Source organism: Myiozetetes cayanensis, unplaced genomic scaffold, assembly GCF_022539395.1.
Source record: "Myiozetetes cayanensis isolate MyiCay16 unplaced genomic scaffold, myiCay2020 scf14, whole genome shotgun sequence".
Taxonomy (NCBI): domain Eukaryota; kingdom Metazoa; phylum Chordata; class Aves; order Passeriformes; family Tyrannidae; genus Myiozetetes; species Myiozetetes cayanensis.
In genome coordinates this window covers 10,409,505-10,423,224 of record NW_026087048.1, presented here as the reverse complement: position 1 = coordinate 10,423,224, position 13,720 = coordinate 10,409,505, and positions in this window count along the sequence as shown.

The following is a 13,720-nucleotide window of genomic DNA, read 5'->3' as shown; positions in this document are numbered from 1 at the left end:
TAACCATGACACTTTATCTCAACTCCTATCTCTTCTTGTGGGTCTAACAAGATCTGGATGACAGATGAATACCGATTACTTCAATAAATCTGACAATTCTGTGATCTGTAATGAGCTAAGGGTATGTAGACAACTGTATTTTGGGCATGGAAGAAGTGTTTAATTTGAATTGTAAGTGCACAGCTGCTCACAGGAGCACATTCCATGGCACCATGTCCTGTCCTACCACGTACTAATCCCTCTCCCTGTGTTCCGAAATCACAGCAGCTCTTATTCTTTCTGCAGCTGGGAAATAAAATGGACCAAGGAGAAACAGGAATACAATTTCCTCTAAATAAAAGGGAATTTCCCTCTCAAAAAGCATATGTTTGGTTTGATGTCCCCTGCCTTGATGCACGTTTAAAGAGATTGTGAAAACATCTCTTACACCAAACACATATCCTGCGGTCCAGCAGGACTGTGTGGGTTAGAAATACCTGTACTGAAGAGCCCACATTTAGGACATCAGGGAAAACTTCTTAGGTTATCTTTATTGGCAACTTCAGTAATCCCTAATTTGTACCATTAGCTTTAATGTGTAACCAAAACTAAAACCATGATGTACTCTCAATTTTCAACACTATGAGAAAAACTAGATTTTGTTCATATATATGTTGCCTTCCCAGGTAGGCACATTTGGGAGAGTGGCTATCAGCATTAGGTATTTAAGAGAAAACATTGCATCATTTTTGGAGGACCAAGATTGCAAAAGTGACGAAACTCTACTCACCAAAGAGTTATGTCATACAAAAATCAGGACAGAGAGGATTTTGGGTGCATTAATCAATGAGCTTCAAAGGGATGAAGGAATTTTTAACATGTATTAACTTCTAAGAACTAAGAGAGAACATTGTCCCAAATACTGAATATATTTTTAAGAAACTTAGTAGGCAGTAGAGAAATAGGGCAGAATAAAACAGGTGATGAGGAAAAGGAAGTGGCTTTAACCAAATAATATTTTACTTCATCCCATAAACTCTTTTCAGTGCTTTCTACTTTCACAGCTTTTTGGCTGGAGCCTGGAACAAACCAGGGAAATAGCACTGTGAAACCTCTTGGTTAAAAGGGCAGAGGAAACGTTGTTGCTGACACCTGCTGTCTCTGTGAGACAGGCACAGGGCAAGCACAGGGCCAGGTGCAGCCTGATGGGAGCTGTATCTCCTGGGGAGAGAGTGATCCAGAACACAGACAGTGTTTAAGAACTATTTATTAATACAAGCACACGTAGCAACTTTTCCCCATGGACTAACAGCCTTATCTGAACACCAGTAAGTATTAATCTATGCAAGCAAGACATACCCTAGTTCACTGAGTGTTATGCAGCAGAGAGAACAACTCATTTAAATGCATTTTCAAGGTGATGATTAAACTAGTTGAAAGAAAGTAGTGAAAGCCTTACTCATACACCATTATGCAGCAAGGCCACATTAGCATGCATTAATGAAGGGCTGCAAACCTTATTTTTGAATTATATTTTCAAGTTTGTATCACACCCTCAAAGGTATTGAGTCAGGTTTTAATATTCCCTGTGGTAGAGACTGCAAGGGTAAATGTGGGTAACTGCATTTAAAAGCATATGTTTTTCACCATTAATATGCAGCCTCAGCTCATGTTGAGTCTGGACTTTCAAACTTACATGTACTAGATCAATTTTTTAAAAACAGATTTATGTCTAGAATAAGTGCTATTGTTTTGTCAGATCTATGTATCCTTAATTTCAGAGAGCTCACTAATTACTGGTTATCAGAGTAGTCTTCATTCACCTTTAGACTCAGCTCAGGTAAGTTATGTAAAATGTTCATGTATTTCTTAAGCACCAGCAAGATCAGATACATGTAAATACACTACTATATATAAAATAAAAATAATCCTGTAACCAAACACTTCTTCTAGCTCTTTGATGAAGAAATATGAAATTAATTAGTCATCCACTTGTACAGGCCAATGTCAGCTTTAAAAGCACATCAAATTCTCTCTCAGTAGTTTAAATGTAGATTTTAGGTCCTTTTTTCTTTTTAACTTTCAGTAAGCCAGAGCAATCATACTAATTTCAGTTTAAAAGAATGGCTTATTTCCTTACACATTACTTAAGATGAAGGTCTAAATATATACATATATATTAAAACATATATTAAAGCAGTAAAATACATAATTCACTTTTTTTTTCACCCCTGAATTAGGGCAGGCCCTTAGTAATAATAACCTTGGTTTTGTTCACTTTGGATTCATATGCAAATATCAGAGGAAACTTAAAATTTGTTTAGAATATTCTTCCCTTTTACATTGTTTTAATAACAACACAAAATTTAAAAGTTAAAGTAGTTTCAAGTGGCCTTGATTTCATGAGTAATTTATTGTAGAGGTCTCAACAGACACCTTGAAGTTGTTGTTCTTGTCCAGCTGTTACTGCTGTCCTCTAAATGAGATAAAAACTAGGTTAAGAGAAGAGAGCTTCTATTCAGACTAAGGTTTTGGGTATCATTTTAGGATTTTGGTCATGCAAAAGGGATGCAGAGAAACGGGATGTATGGAACAAGTGACAACCACAAGGTGTTCAGTAGCCTTGCTGCAAACCTTGCTGAGGTGGGTTTAGGCAGTGCAGAGGCCAAAGCAAACCTGCCATGGCTTCCCTGTGCACCCCTCTCTCCCTGAAAGGGCACAGGGTTGTGTTCCAACCTGAGCTTGCACATGTCTGAGTTCCCAGGTAAAGGCATCAAGTACTTCAGGCTGGAAGCTTTTTTGGCACAAGAACACCTCTTAGTAACATCCCTGCCTACTCAAAGTGCTTTCCCTGCGTTCTTTTGTCTTTCCATTCTCTACACAGCATCAGGAGAAAAGGTGTTAATGGAACTGTGGTGTAGCCATGGTGGCCTCTGGACATCTCAGCCTGCAGAGAGTCCAGGAGACTGTTACCCAAACCTCCTCAGGCACAAGGAAGTCTTTGTGACCCTTCACTACGATTTGTCCCTATCCTTCCAACACCTGGAATCTGAATATCAGATGGATCTATTTAGTCTCTCTGAAGCTTTAGCAGCCCAGTGGACCAAAGGCAAATAGCCTTTTACTACTGCTATTTTGCATTCACTAAATTTATTTGGTTTGTTTTCCATTGGGTGCAGCAGACCGCAGCATTTACAACATCTGCAACCTCACATACAGCAGAAAAAAAAAAAAAGAAAAAAGAAAAAGAAAAGAAAAAGCCATTTTGTCCCCCAAGCATATATGTGACACCAGCTGTAACAGCTGACACCAGGGCTACTTTTCTGGGTGGCTCCATACTTTCTGTAAACAGCTTTGTAAGCCACTGCAGGAAGAGGATACCGTCATTCATTAAAGTGATATTGGCAATCTGTGTCTCAAAGTCCCAGCTTAGTCATGCATTAAGTGCCCAATTTCCTCCATTTACCAGTTATGCACATATTACAGGTATTTTCCAATTGATATCAACAAAGCTGTCTTGTGCATTGCAGATAACAAATGTCAACATGCACATGTTCTGCTCCTTCCTCATACCTGTGTACCACAGTGCCTCTCCAGGGATGAGTCTCCCTCACTTCTACACCTCATTGTTTCTGTAGTTCCTGATGTACCCACTGGCCTGTCCAACACCTTCCCTGGAGTACAGAGCCATAACCAGGGGACTCTGTGCTTTCACACAGCAAAGCAGAGCTCAGAGCTGTGTGTGTGACAGGGTTAAGTCACTCCACAGCTTAAGGCTCTGTTGAGGAAAAAGCTGTCCAGCAGGCCAGTTCCTAGAAAGGACCTATTCTGTACAGGACTAGAAACCTTTTACATATGCACTGTAATCACATAAATATCATCAGGAAAACTACTGTTGTAAGTACCTTGGGCCTTATGTGTCAGACAAATTACTGTGAATGAGGTAAGGACAATTTATCTGCAGTAAGTCCAAGCACCAACCACTTAGAGCATCTCCTTAGGGACACAGGACTTCAGCTGTAGAGGTGTGCAGCTAAAATTTTGAATTTCAAGCATGAACTGCTACTTTTGGGCCTAAACTCTGTCGATTCAGTCCCTATATTAAGACAGAAAGGTACATAGTAAGAGTGGTACTACAGCAGCAAGGAGTAAAAATGCAAGTCTCAACTTTTTAAAAGTAAATAAATGAGAGTTTTATTCCAAGCAGCCTTGGTTTTAGAAACATATTCTATTTATGGTTAGTCCGTGTCTTCTGCCCTAAAATCAATCTGCAATCTAATGAATGAGGATTTTTTAATTTCAGAACTTCACATCTTTGACATTAGCCCTTAGTGTGTGATTCACCTGCCTTACAGATTTTAGAATTCAAAGTCTGCCTCCAGGAGTCATAAACCAGAAGCACAACCTACTAAACCAGAGTTCAGACTTACTCTTGGTAATCTGTCCCCTTGAAGAGTTTGTTCTCCTGAGAACAGAAGACAGAAACACCAGGAAGGAAGATCTGGCTTCTACCTCATATTCCCCAACTGCCTGACTTCATCTCAGTGATTTCCTAGCACACCAAAACAACTGCCTGAGATTCTTGACTGTACAAGTTTGCAGAACCACAAAGTATCTGGAAGCCTTACAGGAACCCACTCACCACAGGATATCTGCAGTGGGGTTAAACCAGCTGTAAAACAGCACTGTTGTCTTCTGTAGTTCCATGGTGATTATGAAAGGCAGACAAGATCATTCTTATCTTCAGCTGTTGGGTTTTTATAGCAGTGCCCCAGTGCTGATAGCAAAGTAAATCTGACCACAGTCAGGAGCAGCCTTTCATTGACAGATCTGATTATTTTTTTCAGTGTTACTGCATTTAGCAACATATAATAAATTTCATGAACATGGAAATTAACATTGTTGAAGTGTGCTTGTTCTTGCTGGCATAGTAAGATTAAGGGTATTTATTAATCTCTTAACATTTTTGTCAGTACAGAGTGGAAACTACAGAAGCACCTGATGGTCTGATATGGCAAGAGCATACGAAGGAACAGCACTGCATGCCTGGGTTAAAGTTATCTACCACAGGCTGACTGGGAACATAGAATGACAGCACATAATTGTTATAAAGCTGCTCTACAGGAAACATTAGACATATTAAGTTGTGGAAAAGCCAAATACCTTTTCTATACTGACCATAGGTTTATGCAGCATTATGGGACAGTCAGTAAAGCCTAGCAGGGACATCAAGGGATAAGACAGGCAGTGTTGGAAATAACTCCCCCTCCCACGACTTTTATAAGGAAGCAAACAGTGGTGGCTCTGACAGATGACATAAAACACTTGATCCTGCTCTGCTCGCAAGGGATTTTACTTCTGACTACAAAAAGAAACCATGAAATGCCACCAAGTCAGAGCAGTAATAGTACTTGATTGTCTTCACAAAAGGTCTTCACAGCCTACAAGGTACTAAAAAAGTTTGATCAATTGGTATTATTTCTGTATTTTATTCCAGTCAAGTTCAAAAACCACCAAACAAACCACCAAACACTAAGATGGAATAAAAGCTTGCACAGAGCAGAGAAGACTTGGTGTAAAACTGTGCTCTCTAGTGGAGAAATTTGGTTTTGTGCAGTGAAAGTTCAAGCCACCCTGATCCATCCACTTAACCAACAGGTTTTCAGTGCAGAGAAAATATCAAGATTTTCCATAATATGAAAAGAGTTCAAGTGCCCAATTCAACATATTTATTACAACTGAGATACTGAGTTATGTAGCTGTAATCTGTCATATAAGGTTTCTAAATATAGAGCAAAAAAATACCTAAGTCCCAACACATGTGTTTATGTTTGCTTAGATTTTTAAAAATAATGGCACTCTGAATGCAATAGCAAAACATTACATCAGATAGTGCTGTTTTGCATGATGAAAATTAGGATTTTCTCTAAATAAGAGTTTAATAACAAATTCTCAGTTGATTTATTTTTAGAGACAAGAACTGACATGATGACCAACTCCTTTATTTCTAGTCACACCCCTAATCTTAAACCTGCCAAATGGGCCTTTGGGAAACTGTAACTCCTGTTCAATTTTTCTTACAACTCATTTTCTTCATGACATCTGCCCTACCACCTTTTTTTCTGGGCAGGTGATTGAATAAATGAATGCATGAACTCAGTATAATACAGGTGAATTGGAATCTATTCTTTAAAACAGTTTGGACATTTTATGCTTCCTCAACAGTACACAGGATTTATCTTCTTTAAACTCTGTCTTAACTAGGTGGTTGGAATATATCTGAAGTTAGAAGACAGTAATATGAAAAACTTTCAAAAGCTAAATGTACAGCTAACTATGCTAATTTTAAAATATATTAAAATTTGACATGCATTTTGATTCAAGAGTAAGGATCTAGCAAGATACAGAGATAGGGTTCCTCTCATGTGGTTACAGAATGTTATGATCAGCTGTTGACTGTTATAGAAAGTGATACTCCCCCTTCCTCTTTGGCCCTTAGAGATGAAATATGGGGGAGGGGAAAAGTTATTTTTTGAACACATACAGGAACACAGAGCTACCTTTCATGTTTCAAGTTCCCTACTGTACTCAAAAGGCAGCCTAACAGTTCAGTGAAGGCTGCAGTCTAGATTTAAGATGTATAACAAGCTACAAAGAGAATCAAAGAAGTTAAAAGATTTGCCAGCTAGATATTTTTTTAAATGGAAAGAAGTTCATAACTGATGTTCTGCCTGGAGCAAGGAAAGAACTTCACTGTCTTACAGCATAACTGCTGCTGATGTGGCAGCAATTGAAATGCTTGTATTTCATTGATCCCCTGCTAGCAAGCAGATTTCCTGAGTTTCTACACTGGTAGTCATAAAAATTTTGAGCTGGGCAATGGTGGTCAGTGATTGGGTAAAAGGAAAACCAGCTCTACTTCAGGACTTTTGTCGTATCATTTAATAGAAAGATCAATAAGAACTTGGTAATAAACTGTAGTTGGAGTATGTCTAAATATTTATGGTTATTTAATTAAATATTTATGAAGTGCTGGAACTCTGCAAGACACTGTTTCCATTTACTATTCCCCTGCAACTTTTCATGATGTTCTTTAAGTGTGTACTTCACATGGCTGTATCACTTAAACCACGTGCAAGAAAAAAATCTTTTCATCTAAAATAGTCATTCAGTTAAAAAGCCAGAAACACCAGCAAGATATCCCTTGAAGTCCTGTATGGTTACTGTTACAGACAGGTAACAAAGAGAGTGATCTTATACATGTTTAGTTTAAAATTCAGTGGTAGTCATGCAAAATGAACACACAGTTACGAGCACACTGCAGCACCACTTGAAGTTAACTGGTAGGTACCACCAGCTGTGTTGCAGTAATACCTGCCAGTCACACCAGTGTGTGTGTGGATGGGAGGCAGCCCAGTCACTGAGACACATCTGTTGTTCCAAGTCTCATTTGAGAGTCCTTATGTTCACAAAACCTCCGTTTTCAGTTAAAAAAGTGTTATCAAGGCAAGGCAGAAGTTTCACTGTGCTTTGCAGACTCAGCTAACTGTGTTACATTAGTTTGTTCACCATCAAAAGACATTAAAAATACCAAAGAGTTATGCTTTAAATTGTAAAACATCTAAAAAACAGGTCCAAAGTTGTATGAAAATTATAAGATCAAACTTGGCACTCAATTTACCTTATGTTAAAAGTGAAAACATGCAACACCTTCCAATTAAATCAACCTGCATTTCATGAGGGGAGAAAGAGACAGAGACCAAAATCCCAAACAATTCATTCTGACTTTGAATTCCATCCTAGAAGACAACTTTGTGAGGCTTTTGGGACAGAGCTAGGAGTCATCCACAGTGACAAATTACAGTTGCCACTACAAACACTACCACAAAAGACCATTTTAAGGATCATTTACAATAACCCCTTCAGAAGGTATTGTGCAAAGAACACCAAAGCTTGTACTGACCTATTTATAATTCAAGTACTCTCCCTACTCCATGTCAAAGACGTTTTAGAGAATATGAAAGCACGGTCCAGGGGTCCTTATAAGACAGAGCAGATTTCAGCCTTCTCTCAGTTTCCTACATCTCAACAGTTGCAGAAGTGCCATTTGTGTAGCCACCTTTAGACTTCATGTGGTCCTGAATTGATACAGCCTGGAAAAAAAGTTTATTAGAACATGCATCTTATAAATTCTGATTGCCAGAGCAATTATTAAAAGCATCAATTTGAAAAGACAGGTGGACCATATGTTTACAGTGCTATGTTCCAACTGTAGTAGGGAAAAATAACAACTAAACCCAGGATTATTAAATACTATTTTAAGTCAGTGTATGAGATGTGTTTTGCTATCCAAAATCCACTTATTCTTACATCCCTCACCCTGGCACAGCTTTGACTTCAAGGTGATGTGTTATCTGCTCCCAGTATCAAGTGCATTCAGAGAATCCATATCCAAAAGGTTCTCATCGTATGTAAAGATACTGAGGGAATGGGCACTTGCTGAGTGTATCTCCCACAGTACCTCATGTTTACAAACCCAAAGACAGTTCTGTTCTGATGCTCTTCTATTGATTAAAAAAAAAAAAAGGGAGTCAGATTTGTCTCTGTCTTACAGTTATCTAATATTTTATTAACTGCCTGCTCTACAGGCTACTGAGTGGAGGTCTCTGCTTACCCAAGAGGTGCACACTTACTGATGTGTAGTCACTGCTCATCTCTCCTGCCCCAACATGTGCAGTGTGTACAAAATTCATTGGCTCTCCAATCATATTCCGGTCCAGTCTCCGACGCCTCTTCTATAAAAAAGAAGATATCTTGGGTCTCTGTTCAGAAAACATGAGCAGCTTTCAGACAGAAACAAGCAGCTGAGATAAAAATAGATAGCCAGCACTGACCCCTAATTAAACCTCACAGCAACCAGGCTGAAGTTTCAGACTGTTCGCAGTGAGAAAAGATCAAAGTCACTTTTATTACTGCTAATTACATTTTAGCAAGAACTTCATGTTGGAAAGTCAGGGGCTGAGAACTGCAGACAGTCATATGGTCCAAGTTTCTGGCAAAGCACACACAGTTCAAATAGACTGGTTTTGGCTTTTGCATTACTTTGCCCAAATTAATCAAAACAACAGGACAATGAAAGTGTTTTCTTTGTAACTGAAAGAAAAAATTTAAAATCTGATAAATGATGACAGCTGTGCATCTACCTACCGGCTGGGGCTGTTCACCATTACACCAGTTAAAACAAACCAGGAATTCAGTCATTATATTTCTCAGGAGGTAATAAGGTCTTGTTAAGTGAAATTATTTCTCTGGGAGTTTGAGCAGTATGAGGACCAAGATGCAGTTCCTCGAGTGAGCTCAGAAAGGAATTGCTTGTGCAGGTTCACTGGTAAAGATCACAGAATGCATCTGATCAGTATACCTGTAAAGAAATTATTATTTATGTTTACATTAAAAGATATCAAAGTTTTGTAAAAGTTATTAAGCAATAGGCAATTTGTAAGACTAAAGCAAGACTGTTAAATTCTTAAACACACCTGGAAAAGGGAGTAGCATCAATTTAAAATCAGTATGTCCATGTCAGAAATCAGGGGTAAGAACATTGTGTATTTACTCACAGACAGTAACGTAAGTTCTTTACAGAAATATAATAAAAACAATGCCAGAATTGAGGTCTTGTTTAACAGTCCATGATCTGTCTGTAAGCAGAGCTAGCCAATACTTATGAATTATTTACTGTTTTGAAAGAAACTAACTTTGAACCACAACAGATTGACCACTTAACATTTACAAACAGGTGCTAAAGAAAGTTTGGGCCTTACATCTGACATGGGTACTCTTCTTAGACATAGGAAAGCTTAAAGCAAAGAGCCTTGTACAGCTCCAAATAGCCCTTAAAAGAGAAAAGAAGAGCCTTGTATACCAGCAAGAGAAACCATTCATCAGAGCTCAGAGCTTCCCAGAATATACAAAACTATTAGCACGGCACTCCTGAACTGGAGGCACAACCAGTGAGAGACTCACTGACTCTAAGTGCCCTGCAGCCAGGATACAGCCCAACTTTTAGTAGTCACTGACGTTTGGTGGTTTTTTTTGTTTGTTTTTTTTTTTTTTTTTTTAAACATATCTTCCTTCGAATCAAAGCTAGGGCTATAGAGTAGCCTTTCATATCAACTTTATCATTAAAACAATATTAACAACACGTTCATTTATACAGAAGGTTTTGTTATTTTTTCAAGCTCACAGTTTAACAGAAGTTACAGCTTCAGCAATTCAATCTTTCTGAACACCCACTAAAGCTCTCACAACCAAACAGCATAAGCTTCCCCCTTCACAGGCATTTCTTATGTAGTCCCACGGTTACGTAATTAGCACATCTATTTCTTTCACCTTTGTGGTTTCCTTACACTTCATCGCTTCTCACACTTCAAGCCGATTTCTTAAATTTCTGCCATTTATCTTTCAAAGCATTTGTTAAGTCTGTCCCTTTGCTTTAGGTAGTTCATAGGATACATTATTGCAGAACGTGTCATATATTTTTCATTTTATCCTGGGTGGATAAATTTTTCACCTCACCTCATCCTCTCACAACGGTCTTTATCCCCACCAGAAGGAACAGCGGCCCACACAACCGTAAGAACATGCAGAAGCCGAAGCTTTTGCTATCACTTCGCATGCAGATTTCTGGGGTTTCTTGCATGTTAACGAGACCATACCAAAGCTAAGATTTTCTTAAAAATCATGAAGTGCGTCCCTCTGCAGTGATAACCTATTTCGAGAGCACACTGACCGAGATGACAGCATCCCCATCCCACAGCAAGGGCTGAACTCCTCCCGTCCTCCTGCCCTCCCCTCCATGTGTCCATCTCCCTCCGCGGGGCTCCGCGCGTACCTCGGGGTTTCCTGCAGCTCCCGGGGAGTCCTGCCGGGATGGTGTGTCCTCATTCGAGCGCTGGCGCACAGCCAGCTCCCTTCTCGGCGACTCCAGCACGTTCACAGTTCATATTCCTGGGCTATAATTAGTCCTGCTGGCCAAGCAGGAGCGCTGCGCTGCGATCCCGTGCCCTGCGGCGCTCCCCGGGCTGCGGGAGGAGGTGCTGCCCGAGTCCGCTCGCTGCGAGCCCCACGCGAGCCCACAGGTGTCAGAACAGCAGAGCGGAGACCAAAAATAGCGCCCTGGTTTGGCGTCAGATTTGTGCAGCCGTGCAGTTTTCTCAGCACTCCCCCTGCAGCCCGTGGCTCACTTCCACCCCTGCGGCAGCTCTGCAGGTGTCCCCGGGCACACGGCGTGCTCGGCGCCTTCCTGTTGTGTTTTACACCACGACGCTTCTTTTCCGCTGCCTGAGCCAGAGAATCATCCCCCAGGGCGGCAATGTTCGCACCGGGGCATGGGACACCACCTTGCTCCCGGAGGCTCAAGGTCTCCACGCTAAGCGGGAGAATTTTAAAGACACCTTAATGTCTGCAGGCTCACCCAGGACTAGCGAAAGCCAACAAGAATCCCCAAACCGAGGAGAAAACAACATTTTGTCACAGTTGGCACGCAGAGTAGAACGGGACAATATCCTGTTGTTCTTTCCCTCTGTTTTTCACCATGGCAGCAGTATCATCGAGCAGAGGGGACAAAGGGCCTGGGAAATGGCTAGCACGCGCAGACACGGATGCTGGATCCCATGGCAGGATGCACTGCCCTTCTGGAGCCCGGAGCCTTAAAGTGCCCAAGAGCTTTGTGAAGGCTCAGATTTACTTTCCTGAGCATAACACTCGATTTGTTGAACCATCGCTGCGTATTAAAAAGCATTCAAAATATTCTGGTGTTTTACTTACAAAATATCAAAGGAAAATATTGGCCCGAATCAAAACAAAAGAATCTTCTTTGCATAGACACGAGAGGTACACAGTGATCCTAATAATTAACAACACTAATCATGTTTATTCTTCCCAACTTTAGACTCAAAGTCTGATAATGTAAAATTCTTGGCTGGAGCTGTTAGTGAAGGACAATGAGGGTACAGCTCGTGTAATATTATCACACGTCAGGCACAGGCTGCCATCACCCTGCCCCAATTCAGTGTTAAACTGTGATTAACTGAGTCCAGTTGCCATTTTCGTTCCAGCTCTATCAGCAGTGAGTTGATGTGAGAAGCATACTTCAGCCTAATTGCCACTGTGCTTCTAATTTGTTCATTATCCTTTACTTATTCGATATCTGCATCCTGTTAAAATCCTCCAACAATTGCATGTTCATGTATTTGAACAGCAAGGTGTGGTAAAAAATCAGCAGAACTTGTATTTCAAATATTGTTTTTGAGCATGAAACTTGAAGAGTGCATCTTGGTTGGCTAAAGGTGAGGAGTACAAGACAATAAATGACCAAGACTTTGGAAGAACCTTGGAGGCAAACAGCTAAAATCCTGCTGTAGAGTGAGTTTAACTGCTTGCAAGTAACATCCTGATTTTACCAGTGCATGCACAGATTCCAAACTGAGTTTGGGATGCAGTCCTCATTCTACATAATAATGCTATTACTTAGCATGAATGTATCTATTGGTCTTCTGCCATCCTGGAACTTTATGAACCTGAGAACAGGGTTTTACCTGAGAGCTTCATTAATCTAGGTGTGTTGGTATTTTTAACCTAAAGAATTTAGGTGTAGTCTGTGAGGAGCCCCTCCTTTTCAAAGCTATATATTCAAAGCACATATATTTAAAAAATAATAACAATCTCCCCAAAACAAACAAACAAACCCACAAAAACCACCCCAAACCACAAAGGCAGCTCTTCTATTTCACAGTGAAAATGAGCTAAATGACTGTAATCACAAAATGAAAAAAAATGTATTTTCAACTAACAGTCCATTCCTTCTCAAAAAAGAAGAAAAGCCAAGAGGCCAGATTATGTGGTCCCTTTGGAAGTTAAAAATAACTGCGAAAGAAATCAACTGAGATTTGCCTGTGGTCTTACCAGAAGAAAATTAGCAAAAAATCACAAAAGGATGAGAAGGAAGCAAATGGTTGGCAACACACCAACCACTGGCATTGCAAACATGGTGAACGGAATTACTGGCTTGTAAATTAGGGGATTTAATGTTACAAACAAATAAATTCAGATTAATTTACCAGAAAAAAAAGGCAAAAAAAGCAAAAAAAAAAAAAAAAGCAAGATGTGACCACAAGTTTCCCTTCTCTACAAAAGGATGAAAGCCCTAATAAGAAAAGGTAAAGGCCCTCAGGCACAGCCGTTTGGAGGAGTCCGAGCCCCGGCAGCCGCTGTCGAGGGACTGACACAACCGCCCAGGAGAAGCGTGTGAGGGACGCAGGGGAGGCAGGGGCTGCTCGGGGCCGTTTCCCGGTCGGCTCTGCCCGGGCTCCCTCAGCTCCCTCAGCTCCCTCAGGGCCCAGCCCGAGGACGCGCCGTGACCTTCACACACGCCGGGCCGCGCGCTCCGCCAGGGGGCGCCCTGCGCACCGCAAACGCGGCCTCCCCGCCCCGCCGCGCCCTCACGGGGAGCCACAGCCGGTCCATGCCCCGGCCCCGCCGCCGCCCGACCCCAGCGCAGCTCCTCAGGGCCGAGAGCCGCGCCGGTGCCCGGAGCGGGCCACGGGCAGCACCACGGCAGAGGGGCCCGACCGAGCGCCCGGCGCTGCCGCAGCTCCTCCCCCGCGCTGCGGTCCTAGAGCCGCGTGGGGGCGCCACGCCCCCGCCATCGGCGCGCCCGCCCATGCCCCGCGCGGCGCCGAAC